The sequence below is a fragment of the Protopterus annectens genome, chromosome 1.part1 (assembly GCF_019279795.1).
Source record: "Protopterus annectens isolate FY-2018-M chromosome 1.part1, PAN1.0, whole genome shotgun sequence".
Taxonomy (NCBI): domain Eukaryota; kingdom Metazoa; phylum Chordata; order Ceratodontiformes; family Protopteridae; genus Protopterus; species Protopterus annectens.
The window spans coordinates 587,438,210-587,455,709 of record NC_056726.1 but is presented as its reverse complement, the minus strand read 5'-3'; positions in this window follow the sequence as shown (position 1 = coordinate 587,455,709).

Genomic DNA, 17,500 nt, shown 5'->3' with positions numbered 1-17,500 from the left:
AGCCAACTCCAAATCCAGCTCCAGACAAGTGACAAGTGGAGTACCTCAGGGTTCAGTCCTGGGACCACTCTTGTTTGGCATCTACTTCTCTGAAGTACAGGCCAACATTAAGGGACAATGGCTAACAAAGTTTGCAGATGACTGCAAACTGGGAGCCATTATTGAATCCCCAAATGATGTGGATATTCTACAAAAGGGCCTTACAGAAACAGATGCCTGCTGTCAGAGCCATGGGCTCAAGCTTAATGCCAAGAAATGTATAGTCATCCCCTTTGGAAAAAAACATGTACCCATGAACTACCACATAGGTGGCAGGACACTAAACATCGAAAGTGTGATGAGAGACTTAGGGATACAAGTGGACAGTGGTCTCACTTTCGATAACCACATAGCCACAACAGTCAGAAAATCCTTCTACGTGGCACACCTCATCACTAAGGGCTTTTCATCCAGAAAAAAGGAGGTCATTGTCCCACTGTACTTATCCCTCATTAGACCCATTATAGAGTATAATGCCCCATTTGGTATGTACCTCACAAGACATCTGCAACAGCTGGAAAGGCCACAGAAATACCTCACTAAAAGAATCACAGGCCTAAAGCAGATGCCATATGCTGACCATCTAAAAAAACTCCAGCCATACTCTGTGGCATATTGTCTACTCAGAGGCGATCTCTGCTTAACATACGAGGCCATGTCAAACCCTGAGCTGTTGGATATGCTCCACTTAAAGAAATCCCAATCCCTCAGAGCCACACGCTCCAGGGATCTAAACTTTATCATCACATTGAACAAAACATGCTAGAGGGATAGGTTCCTGACCCAGAGACTCCCCATACTCTGGAATAGACTGCCCATACATGTCAAACAGAGCACCTCATTGGCCCCCTTCAAAAGGAACCTTGATGATTGGATGGGAGATAGGAAATTCACCCCGGGGATCATGTCAGTCACCCTGCTAGACAGGGGCCCAGAGAAGTAAATATTGTGGGAAAAAATTTCCAGGGAACTGTTATGGCTAGGCTTGCATAGGCCTTAGGGCCGCTAGCTTAGTACCAACCTATGAACCTATGAACCTATGAATCAAGGGTCCAGGGAAGTAAATACTGTGGGAAGAAATAGCCAGGGAATTGTTATGGCTAGGCTTGTATAGACCCTAGGGCCGATAGCCTAGTACCAACCTATGAACCTATGAGTGGCCCTAGTGTTATCACAGTAAGCATAAACACTCTCGGATTACTAAAAGTATTTTCCAAATAACCAGCCACAATAGAATGTAATAAAATATTTAATAAATAAAAATGATTTAAAACATATATACACTGAATAACCGATTTCAATAAACCACATGGTTTCATGCACTGGAAATTATGAAACTAACAGTGTAGGATAGGTTTCACACTGATTGAAGAAAACTCTAACTATCTAACTGTAGATCACTAACTGTCTAAAGATTAACTGTCCCTGTCTAATCTTATTAAGTCAGCAAGACAAGATGATAGTCTTACTTCTGCAAGCAGAATAAGAATATATGGTGACTCTTCGTGTTGTTGTCCTGTCCTCAGTGACTGGCATAGCAAAGCCTATTATTTCTGCTGATTAACTCTGGAAAACTCTGAGTGATTGCTACTGGTCTGAAAAATAACAACTACAACTACTGAACTACTTAACAACTGCAACTGCAACTGACTCAGCACCTGTTTCTTATAGCAGAATCTTTCAAAAGTCACAGATAGCTGTTATGAAAATTCTACTCTCTTATCTCAGACTTTTGAAAAGTAAACAAAAACAGCTGCTGTGGAGATTCCATTCTTTTCAGTTCTGGCACACGATGACATAATTCTAGCTCAGCTGACTGGCAAAATCTGCATTCAGAATTCTTTTTAAAAGACATGAACATTTGGTCAGCCAAAAAACACTGTTTGTTTCCAAAATTTTGCATAAACCAAAGCAACAATAAAAAAAATATAAACATATTTACAAAACTATAGCTACTTATGCTGGCTTACATAACACAGGGTCATTTTCAATTATTTACAAGTATTTATAAAACTGCAGCCAGGCATGCCAGCATAACTAACAATATCTGATATCCTCACAAAGGAGAAAATGCTTGGCCATCTAAATACAAAAAGCCATAAACAAATTAAATTCTGAGAAAATTCTGAGATATGTAAAATGTAACAGAAATCAGCAAAATTCCACATAACTTTATCAAAGAGGGTATGTGCTCTGTCACCCATGGGGATTGTAAACTAATTCTGGAAAAATCAAAAAGCGTAAGAAATAGGACAGCTTTTAGATAAGTATACAGTGCATTTCTGCTAACAATTTAATCTGTGTCAGTGGCAACACACTCACTTTTGGTGCTTGAAGATCAGAAGACTGTGTATTCTATTCCCACACCAGCTACTTTAATTAATTTTCCAATCCTGACACTGCAGTGCAGCATGCAGAGGATGCTCTCTTGAGTGTTATATTCTTCAGATAAAATGTTAAACCAAGATCCCATCTTCATGAATTGGTGGTAGCTTAGATGGATGCAAAAGATCCCATGGCACTTCTGAAAAAAGAATAGCATTTTGTATTGATATATACAATAGTTAGTATTTAAATATTTATATATTTACATTATTTAGATCTATTTACAAATTGCAATACATTATAAACTTAAATTTAAGCATCTCCCCCAGTCTTTTATCCACAACCAAAACATTATTGTCCATTTTCCATTGTATTTAATTTAATTTACTCTCGTTCCACAGTTAATTTCTTCACTTCTTCCTGTTTATATGTACCATAATAACCAAATTCTATTATGTCCATATTTATTTGTTCAAATTTTAACAAACTTTTTATCCTATTATCTTTACATATTTATTTCCACAAATATTAACTCTTCTACATTTCACAAACACATACTCAGCAGTCTCAAACTCTGCACATTTATTAAATATTCTATCTTGCTTTTTTTGTATGGCATATTTGTCTTAACCAGCAATTTTTTAATAGACAATTTCCATAAAAAATCATTACAGTCTTCAATCTTTTTATAGTCATTATATCTCATCATTTTGGCTTTTTTCTTATCTATTTCTAAATCTTTACATGGATCAATGCAATTAAATGCTTTCATAATATTTAAGTACCTTTCTGTCTATTTTTCTCACATATATTCTTTTTTATTTTCCATAACAGAATTTTGTTTTGATGCTCTTTCATTTCTTCACTGAAAATGCTTTTTCTTTTTTTAACTTCCATTCCTTCACACAGTTCTTTGTATTTATATTATACTATTATTTCTATCAAGTTTTTATTTTCCTTTATAATTCTTTTAATACCCTATATATGATTAAAGATGTTCCATGTACTATTGGGTTTGTTAAACCTAAGCTTCCTTGCTCTTCTTTATATACAGAATCCCTCTCTCAACTAGATTCAGTCTAGAGCCACATATAAAAGAAAATATAATCATCATTAATTCCTTTTCATACTTAATATGAATCATACAGATGTTAGCAACATAAGCAATTTTCTTATTACCATGGTGTTCAACAAGTGTGCTTTTTCTATATGAAAATCTATATTATTTTAAAAAAATGTCATATCCTTTACTTCTTTGAGTACTCTATCCCATTATTGTTGCCTGTATTCATTCTTTCCAAATATTATTTCTTATATACAGTATCGATATATTTTCATTAAAGTCAACACTTATCATACCTTCAAAACCAAATCCTTTACTTTTCTCCTTATTTATAATTAAATTAGTTTTTTGGTAATCTTAATTTTTCATTTACTTTTTCCATCCATATTTTATTTTTAACAATCAATACAATATCATCCACATAATTATACATTATTGTCAATTGTACTTCCTTCATCATTTTGTATCCATCACTACTTGACTGTTTATTAATTTCCTTCACTTTTACATTCATAACTAATGAGAAAATTACACTACTAGCTAGGAAGCCCTGCTTTATTCTATATTCTACTTTTATTTCTTCCCCAATCCAGCCATTTACATTTAGTTTCACATAGTTCCTTTCATAAGCAGATTGTATTACTTGCAACAGTTTTGCTTACATTATATGCCTGCAAAATTCCCCATAATGTTTTATATTGAATAATTTCATAGGCTTTGCTTATATCCCCTATCATAACCTTTGCTTCTACATTTTTCTTTATAATATCATCAGTTATGTCCCTTATTATACATAATAACTCTTGACTTCCTTTTCCTTTTCTTCTGAATACATTTTGGTCATATATTCTACACATTTTTTGCAACCTTTTTTGTTATTATTCTCATAACATTTTATAATCCGTATTATTCAGCATTATATGTCTCTAATTTTTTATCTCTTCTTTATTTCCTTTTTTAAATATAAATGTTATAACTCCTGTACATATCTCTTCTTCTTTAATTCCAGTTTCTAAGCATTCATTCATAACGTCTATAAAAAAATATTTTTACCACTTTTTCATTTCTTTATAAATGACATATTCAATTCTGTCCAGTTCTGTTGCAGAACTCATGTTAATATCTTTTAGAATTTCATTCAATTCTTTCATAATTGTTTTGTTCTAAATGCTCATTATCTTCCTTATTTAATTTTTCAGCTTTATAAATTTTTTCTATGTTTTCCTCTCTTTTAATAAATAATTCCAATACATACCCCTGGATTAATGACCAGCTATTTTCTGTGCAGGAACAATGTAGGAGCGGAACAGTGTAGGAGCTCCTGCATGGAAAATGGCCATCAAGCGATCCAGGAAAGTGTCGTTTTCATGTGCATGAGTGGCCCGACACTGTTCCTGCACAGAAAGCCATGTGGGATGGAAATCACCTCATTTTCTGATAAAAACCATGCAAATGAGGTGATTTTGCAATCCACGAAGCTGGCCAGACTCTGTGCAGGAACAGTGTCAGAGCAGAAATGTATTCACTTAGTAACTGAATACATTTTCGCATCTGAGCAAACGAAGGCAGGACAGCTCATGGAAACCATGTATTGCAGTTAAACACACATGCCAACGGCCAAATATAAGGCCATTGCCATTAATAAAGGTTTATATTTTTATAAAATTAAACTTTTTGTTTTGGCCAATCACTGCCGTTTAAGCTCAGGGCAGTGGAGCACAAATGGAATTGTACTGAAAATAAAAAAAAAAAAGAAGAGAAATTTATACGCGCATCTATCTAGATAAGATAAGTCTGCATTTTGCCATTATAGTCAATGGCATGCAGAATGTAAACAATATGAGGGAGCAGTGGCTGTTAAGGGGAAAGGGTCCATCTAAGTGCAGTAACTAAGGATGTACACACTGGGGTATGCAAATGAGGGGAGTTATATTGAATCACAGATGTCCTCAAAGTGTCAGCTTGCACCTAGCCATGTAGGTGCAGCAATACAACAGTGCAAGTATAAGAGTTGAATGACTTCATAAGGGGGTGTGTCATGCTTGCTGTAAGCTCATTGGAGCTCTGTGGCCCATGTTTTCCCTTAGCTAAGCACAGCTAAGGAAGGGGTTATGTCTGAGACTGTATTGTCTTATTTCATGAAATGCAGTGTGTGCTCGCATCCAGGGAGGGCCATTTCTGCTTAAAAGAGCTTACATTAGCTAAAAGGGTGTGTGCAGTGTGCAGCGGGCCAAAAACCAAAAATAAAAAAACAAAGGAAATAGCAGAACTGTATAGATTTGAGCACTGGGTATGTGCAGCTCGCCTCGGGGCTTATATAGGGAGGAAGTGGGAAGGGGAAACATCAGTAGGAAGGGAATCAAGGAGAACCAGCATAGCTGGCAGGTGGAATGTATCAGAATCAGCCAATTACACATACAGCAGCCCAGCACTGCAATATAAAGTATGTAAACACCCTACAGACTGTTTTTTTCCCACAAACTCTACACCACCGGTGTACACAGACAGGGGATTTTTAACTGGCAAAAATAACTAAATATGTTAGAGGCTGCTGCTGCTTTACTCCATCAATATGTTCTAGAGACTGTGGGTGGTGAAGAGGAGAATGCTGACAACCGACCCACAGCAAGGAGGAAGAGAAGAGTGTACAGACCCAGGCTAACCTACCAGGGCCTACATGAGGTGGAGATAGCATGCTATAGGGTGGACAGAGACATTCTACAGCAAATTGTTGAGCTGTGCCAGCCAGACCATACATACAGAACTAATAGAGGGGAACCCATCCCAGTGGATACCAAGGTATGTCTAGGCTTAAGAATACTAGCCACAGGTACCTTCCAAAGACCAACTGGGGATATCATGGGGGTCTCACAGTCATCAGCATCCAGAGTACTCCACCAGTTCCTGGATGCCATGAAACACATACCAATGAGCACATATATTTCCCCACTGTCCATGAGGTGCTGACCACACATATCCATCTCTTCCACCGTATAGCAAAAATACCCTGAAGTAGTTGGTGCTATAGACTGCATGCACATCCACATCAAAGCACCACCTGGTGAGTGGGGCAGGGTCTACATAAACCACAAGCGCTTCCCCTCCATCAACTGCCAGGTCATGTGCAATGCTCAGGGCATTATCATGAATGTGTGTGCTGGCAGCCCTGGGTGCTATTACGACTCCCACATCTGGCATTGCTCACAGCTGTATCAGGTGTTTGCCAGGGGGGACTTTCCATATGGTCATCTAGTGAGGGATGCTGGCTGTGAACTGGAGCCATGGCTGCTGACACCCATCAGTAATGCACACATGCCTGAGCAAGAACACCATAATGAGGCACATGCACAAACCAAGATCATTGTAGAGCAAGTGTTTGGGATTCTCAAGTCATGGTTATGCTGCCTTGACATATCTGGTGGAGCCTTGCAGTACTCTGCAGCTGCATGTACACAAATGTTCATAGTATGTGCCATGCTACACAATATGATCCTGCGGAAACAGCTGCAGCAGGAACAACACAGGGCAGGGCCACATAGCCCCCCACCACTGTGAAGGCCAGCACAGGAACAGATGGACTCAGAGGAGGAATATCCTGAGTCTGCCCCTGTAGTCAGAAGGAGGCATGCGCAGTATGCCCAGGCCTTGGCAAAAAGGCAAGGCATAGCACACACGTTGACACTGTAGGGACTCAGGGACTGATACCTCTCTCTGACTCGCACAGATAGTAAAAGGGATGCCAAACATGACACTACCTGAGACTTACCATGTACAGGGAGTGTACTATGTATCCAACATAGTATGCCCTCCACCACTGTCCTCAATACTGGCCCAGCAACAAGGTAAGTAATTCTTCATATCAATTACTGAATGGAGTAGTATGTTCTCATACTTGTATGTATGATATGGATGCAAGCATGCAAGGGAGTTGGTTGGCTGAATGGAATAGCAGCAGACAGCTATATGGGACAGCAGGAAATTCATAACAAATACTGGTGTCAACATACTAGGCAATGGATGTCAATGATGGTCACCTATCCACCACCAGCCTCACCCACTAGGACAGGTGTAGATGACCATGAAGAAAGGCTGGGCTAAGGCCCCCAAATGATGGCAAAGGTGAACAGCCCCCCACCAGACCTACATAGACATACTACAACAGGTCTGCCAGTTGCATTCCAGTTCTGAACCATAAGAAGTCTGAAACTGTAATATATGCTATTAAGATCTAACATGTGCAATCTACTGATATGCCTCCTGTCTGCATGATAGGTCACAATACAATATGAAATGGAAGCCAACAGAGTAACTGAAATACCAGTACAGTCATTTCAAATGTTAAAGTCTGCAGGTGTGCAACCACCCCCCCCCCCAGTCCCATGTAGAAATGCAGTAACAGATGGCCTGCAGCACTCTCAAATGGCCTACACTTCTCTGGAAAATGCTCATGCCTCACCCATACTGCCAATGTATGGAATGTCAGGGGGTCCCAACTAACAACCTAACAGTAAACAGAAAACAAATGCAAGGCCAGATTGACAAATGCCAGTAGCATGTATCCCCATGTCCTACTGCAAGGGCTGTGGATCAGGCCATAAATACTACTGGGATAAAGGCCCAGCTATAGGGATACCTCTGAGATATTGCTTACATAATGTTAGTTGGAGGAGAGAATAACAGAGGGGAGGGTGTAGAAGCACGGATGCCATAGAGTGTGTGAAGTTGAAACTCTAATGTCCGCCCATACTACTTCCAACTGCAAACCCATGACTGAAAAACCACAAAACCACTTGTAATCCACAATGTGAAGGTAAACTGACCAGATATATGAGTCCTGCCTCTAGATAACCTGGGTGTATCTGTACAGCTGAGAGGTATTGCCCCAGCAGCATATGGCCATTCCTTGAAGTTGAGAAAAGCACAAGGGGGTAACCCTAGCCAGCACACTAGCAAACTGCTGCACTACTTACACAGAACCAGCAGTCTGTTGTCTGTAGCTACACCTCCACAATGACAGGTGTGTGCCAGAATGTGTAGTTTATATGCCACACGATATGGGTCTCAGCAGCATTCATCTCATATTTCCTGGTAAATAACTGTGAGCAAAGAATGATAACTGTCAGTAGTCAATGAAATGACACATCACAGTGTAAAACAGTACATATGTCAGAATATCTATGCTACAACCAAACATGTCACACAAGCAGAACAGTATCCCCTGTATGTTAAGCCCATTGTGTCTCCATATTGGCAACTTATCTACAGATATCCTGCAGAAACAGTTTGCTAGATGTAGCTGTAGCACACAAAACCCTGAACTGGAGTCCAACCATCCCTGGAATGGACGCACACACTCAATATAGAAGGTCATACTGGGCATGCCCCTACACTTAGAGAAATGAAGCCCATGTCTCACAACACAGTGGACTACAGTTATTGGTTATTCGCAGCTGTCTGTGCACACACACCAAATTGTACACCATTGACACACACACATTGGATAGGAATACACACACATATCTAAGGCAAACACATTGTAATATATCAAACATACACACACACAGATGTGGGGAAGAGAAAGACGGACAGCGACAGGGAGAACACCATTATGAGGCCTGTCTCACCCACTACACATTCCATTGGCCTATATCACATGATGTGCTGATATAATTCACTGTAGAAATACCTTTGGTTAGCCCTCAGCCCTATAGTGTCACTGGTGCTTCTGATAACTGTTTTACTCTACAGCACAATTAGGTATCCATGTAACAGTTGTAATTTCAGCCCTGTCAAATGTAAAATTGTGCGTGAGTGTGTGTGTGTGTGTGTGTGTGTGTGTGTGTGTGTGTGTGTGTGTGTGTGTGTGTGTGTGTGTGTTTCTAGATGAATGTGGTTGAGATCATTCACACTCACTAAATCTCCTGCACCCCTCATTTGGCACCACTGCTGATGTTACTCAGCTTCAAAGATACCTTTGGACAGCTCTCTAACATATAAGCTCCATGGTGCTTGCGATGGCTGTGTAATACTATACTATAGTAAACTAGTTAGGTAGGGGGTCCAATCCTGATCCTGGCAACTGTATAAATGCGAGTGTGTGTATCCTTGTAGAAGCCTAATTTTGTGGTCATTCACACTTAAAACACATCCTGTACCCTTCCTTTAGAACTGCTGCTGATGTGACTCACCTTCCAAGATACCTTTGGACAGCTTTCCAACATGTAAGTTCTGTTGCTCTTGTCATAACTGGGTAATACTATAGTGTAGCAAACTAGTTAGGTAAGAGTTCCAATCCTGATTTTGGCAACTGTATAAATGTAAGTGCTTGTGAAAGAGAGTGTGTGCCTCTTTGTAGAAACCTGATTTTGTGATCATTCACACTTAAAACACTTCCAGGACCCTTCTTTTAGCACTGCTGCTGATGTGATTCACTTTCGAAGATACCTTTGGACAGCTCTCCAACATATAAACTCCGTGGCGCATGTGATAACTGTGGAATGCTATAGTGTAGCAACCTAGTTAGGTAGGAATTCCAGTCCTAATCCTGGCAGCTGTATAAATATGAGTGTCTGTGTGAGAGAGTGTGTGTATCCTTGTAGAGACCTGATTTTGTGGTCATTCACACTTACAACACATTCCTTAACCCCCTTTACCACTGCTGCTGATGTCACGCACCTTAAAAGATACCTTGACACAGCCCTCCAACATGTAAGCTCCATGATGCATGCAATAAATGTGGAACAATGTTAGTAACAATAACTACATAGGCATGGATTTGAATCCTATCCCTGGCATGTGCTTCTGTGTGTACATATGTATGTCCCTAGCTCAAAGATTTTGATCCAATTTACACCCAGTACACATCTCAGTGCCTGAATTTAGCAGTCCTGCAGATATCATCCACCCTAGAAGTACCTGTTGCCAGCCCTAAACCATGTAAGATCAATGGTGCATGTGGTAAATGTGTAACGTAATGGTCCCAAAAGATCGTTGCACAGAGGTTTGAACTTCACCCCTGGCAAATGTAAATGTGCATTTAGGGTAAAATACTTTTTGGAATCATTCACCCACTACATCACCCAATGCCAGTATTTACAAAGGCTGGTGATGTTCCTTACCTTAGAAGTACCTTGGGACAGCATCCATCAAATAAGCCCTGTGGCACATGCGATAAATGCGGTGCACTGTAGTAACAATACCTAGCTAGGTAGGGGGTTGACTGTCAGTACTGGCAAGTGTGTGTGTGTCATCAGTATCCTGTAAGGGGGTCGGTGTGATTGTGTAATAACAGGATCCATTAGAGGGTGGGTTTTGTTAAATTATTATGTTGAGGGCCTAGTATATGTCACAATATCCATATTACAAGGCCAATAGATGTCAAACATAGGAGAGGTTGGTGTACTCAATCCACAGCCCTAAATGTGACAGTATGGATTAGTGAACAATATAGGCAACCATTCTGTTACTTAGAGACCACTCTCCACCCACGTATCATACACACTTGGCTAGGCAATAACCACTATATTGGTAGTTCTCCTGCATATTGCCTCACAGATAGTACCCACAGTGTGATAGCAGTGGACTGCAAGCCTGTTGACCATAACAGTGCCACTGACATCAGAAAGTACTTTGATGTGTTAAATCTCCTGAATGAGTGTGTGCTATCAAGCAAGTAAAAGGACATGGCACCCTGTTTCACCCCCTCAGCAGTCCAATAAATGTATACAGTGGCCCTTTTGCCATGTTCCCCACTGGACACCTGCAACAACTGTAGAGTCTGCAAATGTACCACATAAAGGTAATATCATGCCTTATACACATGCCCTGTATGGACAGACACCACTAACTCCACTGAATACCCGTATCATACTGTCAATGTAGGTGCAATCATGACCTCAGTTACATAGCCAGGTCTCACCAAATGAGGTCAGGAATACTACACCAGAAGATACCAATCTGTCCAAACAACATGCCCCAGAGACCTCAAGCACAATTCCACATGTTATGGAATATAGATCACATACATGGGAAGCAATGCACATCACTGGTCACCCACAATAGAAACCTGGATGAGTGGATGGGAAATACAACACCCACCCCTGGAGACCACTCCATTGATTATACCCCTGAGCCACACTAGGGACTATTGTCAGGTGGCCTGATGCCAAGGTATTCCCTTGGGTTAGCCTTGTAGAGCCTTCAGGCCCATTCACCAACTACACACCTATGAAGCAATGACCCTGTGGAACTCAGTACTGGCAAGTGTGTGTGTGTGTGTGTGTGTGTGTGTGTGTGTGTGTGTGTGTGTGTGTGTGTGTGTGTGTGTGTATGTGTATGTGTGAATTGTAATCCCAGTGTGTTTGGTTGATGAATATCCCCTGTGGCTGTGGTTATTAGCTATTGGGGGGTGTCCAAACCAGAACATGTACCATTCTCCATTCTACAAGAGATGTTGCACATCAACATGTACTTAAGTACAACCCTCAGCACTATAATCTGAGGCATATGCAATCACTGTGTTACAGACCAGTAATTACCGTGCACATACTGTACCCTGCCTATGATATGGTGGATCTGTCACCACATTGCTATACCCTTTGGCCTTGCTGTAGGGCCAAATCCTGGTGACACACAGATGCCATGAACAGACATGGGATACAGCATGTGAGAACATAATCACTCAGCACTTCAGTTGTGGAGGGAGAGAGGGGTAAAGCTGGGACTGACTGTGTTGCCAAGACTGTGGCCAATATCTGTTGTCTCAGGATAGATATTAGCTTTGTGCAGTAACTTGCAGCACTTGTGTTTAATGCTGTGGAGGTTGTTGATGTAACTATCATGGCTGTTGTGACTTTCATCAGTGTCTGCTGCATCCGTGAGGGATTCAAAGTTGTGTTTGAGGTTAATAAGGGAGTTCAACAGTCATGGAACACAACCTTTCCCTGCAACAGTGTCCTCATTCTGATGTACACTTCAGTAATGGCAGGGGACCATCACATTGTCTCACAGTGTTTGGAGGACAGTGTCTGGATTCTGTCGGCTCTGGCTAGTATCATGCATTCATGTACCTGTTTGTAAACTGCCTATGTGTATGATTCCACAGTCATGCAGCTACATCCCATCGCCATGGGTGCAGTGAAAACATCCCACCCATTTTCATGGCTGCAAAGTCAGCTTTGGAGAGTTTTTACAGGTGGATATCTTTGTGGGTGATATGGCTGACATGTTAAGTTCCAGGCTGATTACAGCCTGTGTGAATCTCACCATTCAGGGATTGACATCTGGGGATGAGTGATGGTCCCATATATATGTGGTCAACACAGGTCATGGTTGTTGCATCCTTTACCATGGGTCAGTATGAGCTGGTCTAAGGCAATGGAAATGATAAATCCCAGAAGTGTTGGGCCACTGTACTGGAGATTGGCTACATTCCCCAGGTGATGGAGAGGTAGTTGAAGACTTGTACTATGTTAGTGTTGCATTGGACCGTCAGAGATGGCAAGGTGTTGAGAAATTACATTGACTGTCTGGGGACATAGATGTGGACCCATAGCAGGCTATGATCTGGATAACACCATAACCACAAGGTGGTTGTACCAGAAGTATCTCCAATGCATTATAATGGGTTGCTAGTCTGGAGGTTTTCTTATCCATAATGAATATGGAGACACCACCACCTGTGGAGGTGTGGTGTGGTCCATGTTTGGGGGCTGACAGATGTGGAATGCATCATAGCCTGATACTGAAGGTCTGATGTCTGCTGCTGTGAACCACCTCTCCATCACAGCAGACATGTGTCCTCCACTCTGACTGCTATGAGTGACTGCATCCTGACAGTTAGGTGTCCACTGTTGAGCAGCATGACCCTCAAATTGCACACATGTGTAGCTGTTATGGTGGTAATAACATTATGAACACTGCCTAATAAGTCACCATAAGGGTGGCAAGACACTTAGCCAGTACCTGGCAACTCAGTGGTGGCAGATGTAGGACATCCATGTCAAGTTATTGGGTTCTGTCAATTATGTCATCCCAAGCAGGGAGGTTCTGGATCCCCTGAGAATGGCACATAACACATAAGCCAATGTTGCAGTCAATCATCTGTTGATAGTATTACAGCATCATTCTGGGTGACAGCGGTACACTGTGCAGGGCTACTGTCACACTTGCCTGGACCACATAATCAGATAGTGCAACCATTTCTACTGTTATGTACTCCAGGGAAGTGTGTCCCAAGTCATTCACACCCACATGGATACGGAGTGATACACATAGTTGTTGTGGAGTGACATGAATGGCTGTGTCATGTGTTAGATTCTGGCATGTGATAGATATATGTCTGTTACCTGTTCCATATTCAACTTATTGAGTGAGATGTGTGTGCCTCAGTTTCGAGTTACCTATGATCACTGTATTGTGCAAGGTGGTTAACCTTAGGAGCTTAGGATGGAGCAAACTGAGCAGGTTAAATATGTGTCCCTTGGTATATACCATTTTGCGGCATCTGAGTGGGTGTCTGCCTTGCTGGTCTGTGCTGTTTGGGTAAATGTCCATTGAGTGCCTCTGGGAAGGTGGATGTGTGGCTTTTTCACTGTATGTCATGGCTGACAAAGTGGGTGTTATGGTGAGCTACGTGTTCCACATGGTGTGGTACAGGTGTTGATCTTATCATCTTGACCTGCTAGTCCAGTCTTTGCTAGAGAGTGCATACATCCACACTGGGTGATATATGGGTAACCCTCACAGGTCTGAGTGTTTGGAGTTTAGAGGGGAGGGTTGTCTTTGTACATGAGGCAGTTGCAACAGTGCCCCAGAATGGACACATGCACCAGGTTAATGAATAAAACTGCCCTTCAAACATGCAGGAGGGTTGGACATAAATAGTAAGTACTGGTGCTACATCTGTGATGAAAGAGTAATGCTGATGGCTGCCAGGTGTGCCGTACTTCTTGATACAATAGCCTGGTGAAGTGCCAAACCATAATGCTAGTTGAAGTGCAAGACAGAAAGAACTAGCATGATGTACTATTGCTGCTGTCCACCAAAGGGGATTACTCTACCTTGGTAGAGGCTGGATATACAGGTCAAGTACTGCTGTGTACATATAGCTACAGTGGATATAAAGGGTACATACCCCTGTTACACTGCCTGGTATTTGTGCAATTGGAACATGACACCAGAATAATTCATTTCATAACAATTCTCACCTGTAGTGTGACCTATAGCCTGTACAATTCAAATGAAAACATAGCAGTCTGGTCTGTGAAAACATTTGGAAATAATACTCAGTACAATAAGCCAGTTGAATGAGTGTGCACAGCCTTAAACTTGTGTGTGCACCTCTTGAGATGGTTACAGCGTTCATCCATCTTGGTCTGGACTCTAACATCATGGCACATCTTCACTTGGCAATAGTTGCTCACCTTCCTAGAAACATCTTTGATTGTATTGCAATAGAATTGGTCAGGTTAGGGGGCACATTCAAGATGAGAAACATTATGAAATGATTTTCTGTGGTCTGATTGTCATATAGCACACAAACCTGGCATTCCAACAGGGGTATGTGCACTTGTGATATCCACTGCATATCGGTGTTGATATAGCTGGTAGTGGTAGGCATGGACAGAGGCTCATAACACAGGTGGACACTTCTCCGATTAATACCTGATAATCATATCTACTCCAGTACCCACAACAGTGTAAGGGCAATGCAATCACCAGTAGCTGAACACATATATGTCTGTTGTATGCCCTGTCACTGATATAATACACATGTGCAACATGCATAACCTATTTACCTGGCTGCTTGAAACCCATGTGATTAGTTCTGTGCCTTCCAGCTGAACATATGCATACATACATGTGCTCAGGGGATACCTTGTATACATTTCTTTTGAATGTAAGTATGGCACACTGTATTCACAGTCTTGCTGCTCAATCATTCTTCTCAACTTGTTACAGCATTACATCTGGACAATGGCACACATAAATGGGTGTCAAATGGGATATCAGTATTGATACTATATTAATATAGCTGCACCATACATTAGTACGTTGACTGCACAGTAGGGTTTAATATCACTGTGACATAACACAGGTATATGTGTATGTGACTATAGATATCAGTCACAAATGTGCTCATTTTACACTGTACAGTTTAATTATATTAAGTCAATATATCACATGCAGTTCAACACACGTCTGCAACAGTACTCTACTAAGCACCCACCCTCTATAGGTGTCTTAGCTTTACAAGCCAAAGATGTGTCATACTCATATACACAGGTAACATGGATATGGAAAACATCCCATTAACTGGCCTAGAAGTGGCACAGTAGAAACTGTTTGACAGACACCCCGCAGTTGTCATATGTGAGCTGTGCTTTCACAGGTAGGTCAAGCTCATGAGCTGTGTTCCCACCTCACAACCTTGTAGAGCAGCACATCTGGACAATGTCTACAATGATGGGGGAATAAATAGAGACAGACTTTAAATATACCTGCTACAAACATAGGAAGTTCATAGAATGATACATTTAGCATTGCAGTGAATATTCTTAATGATGTGGAGTCTCAAACCCAAGTGTTTGTCATTACCTGATGACTTCAATCCTCAGTTATTTGCCAGTAAAGTGCAGATCTCAGGAGGAACAGACAAAAATGCATGATGGTAAAATGTGGACATTCTGTGAGGATCTGTGCAGTTGAGAGGTATGTCTGTGATATCTCCCACTGCAGAGAGGGCCAGATGCTATGGGCATAGCAGCTGTTTAATAGGACATTAGTACAGCATGTCTTGTTGGGACATATATTCCTCCAAACCATATTTCCATTATTACAGGCAACGTGCTAGATTAAATTACTTGCTTACATATTCCACTTACCTTTTTTCTTTCTTGTCATTTCCACTTTATGTCTCATTTACTTTCCTCTCTCTCCTTGTGCACTACATGGATAGAGCTGGTTTGAATAGGTGGCAGCATGGCTTTTGTAGGTGATGCTCATGACCAGGTGATGGCCTGTGCACCTATCGGGATTCCCCACTTGCTAATTGCATGCAGAGCAGCTGTGTAGTTCCTTCAATAGCCAATGTCATGGCAATACACTTCTATAAATGAGTACTCCATGTGGGCATTGGCCCTTTCCCTTACTTGTGAGAAAGACATCCTGGCGTTTTGTGAGCTAATACCTCTTACAAAAAGACTTGTGGAGACAAGCCAACTAAATGGTGGGGAAGGTTCAGGACTTTGGAGCAGAATGTGAGTATTGCTGTAATATGTTGGGAATAGTGCTAGTTTAACAGGGTTTGTCTGCACATGCAACTTCTGCATGGCTTTCAGTCTGACAAAGTTCTGTCACTGCATTGCTCTCAACTAGGGCCATCCACATAATGGCCACAGGTTAGCCTGTTATGCATGGGCTGTTCCCCAGACAGGTGTTGTCCTTGGCAAATCAGTAGCATTCTCTGGTGATTGCATTATGTAGATGGTAACATCCATTTTTTTTCTGACTTTATATCCCTCAGAAAAGATATGTTACAACAAACCCTGAAACACCAGCAACTTTCTCAGTGTATAACAGCAATATTTCATGTATGGATGTGTATTTGGGCTTCTGTCCACTATCTACGTCAGGCTTTGTCCAGATGTCATACAGTAGTAGGTGGATAGGTATACTGGTTTATCATTATTTACTGCAGTAATTCATGCTGAGGGGAATGGCTGGGAAACATGTTGAGGTCTGTACATTTCAGAAGTACGTGTATAGGGAATGCTCTTGGATGGCCTTGTAACATATTTTATGAGGGGGACAGTAACACATTTTTTATTTTTATTTAACATTTGTTGACACAAAATTTAAAACTAGGCTGTTAGAACATGTCAGACATATTACTGATAAGAAATATGTCAGTCTTATAGCTGTACAGTTGAATAAATCACACCATGGGGACAGTAGTGGGTCTCAAGGTACTGTTTCTGAAAATGTCTGTTCCTCAGTGTGATGATAAATTCATAAAAGGACAATTGTTAAGTACAGGCTTCAATATATTAATATTAACTGTGATACTTTATC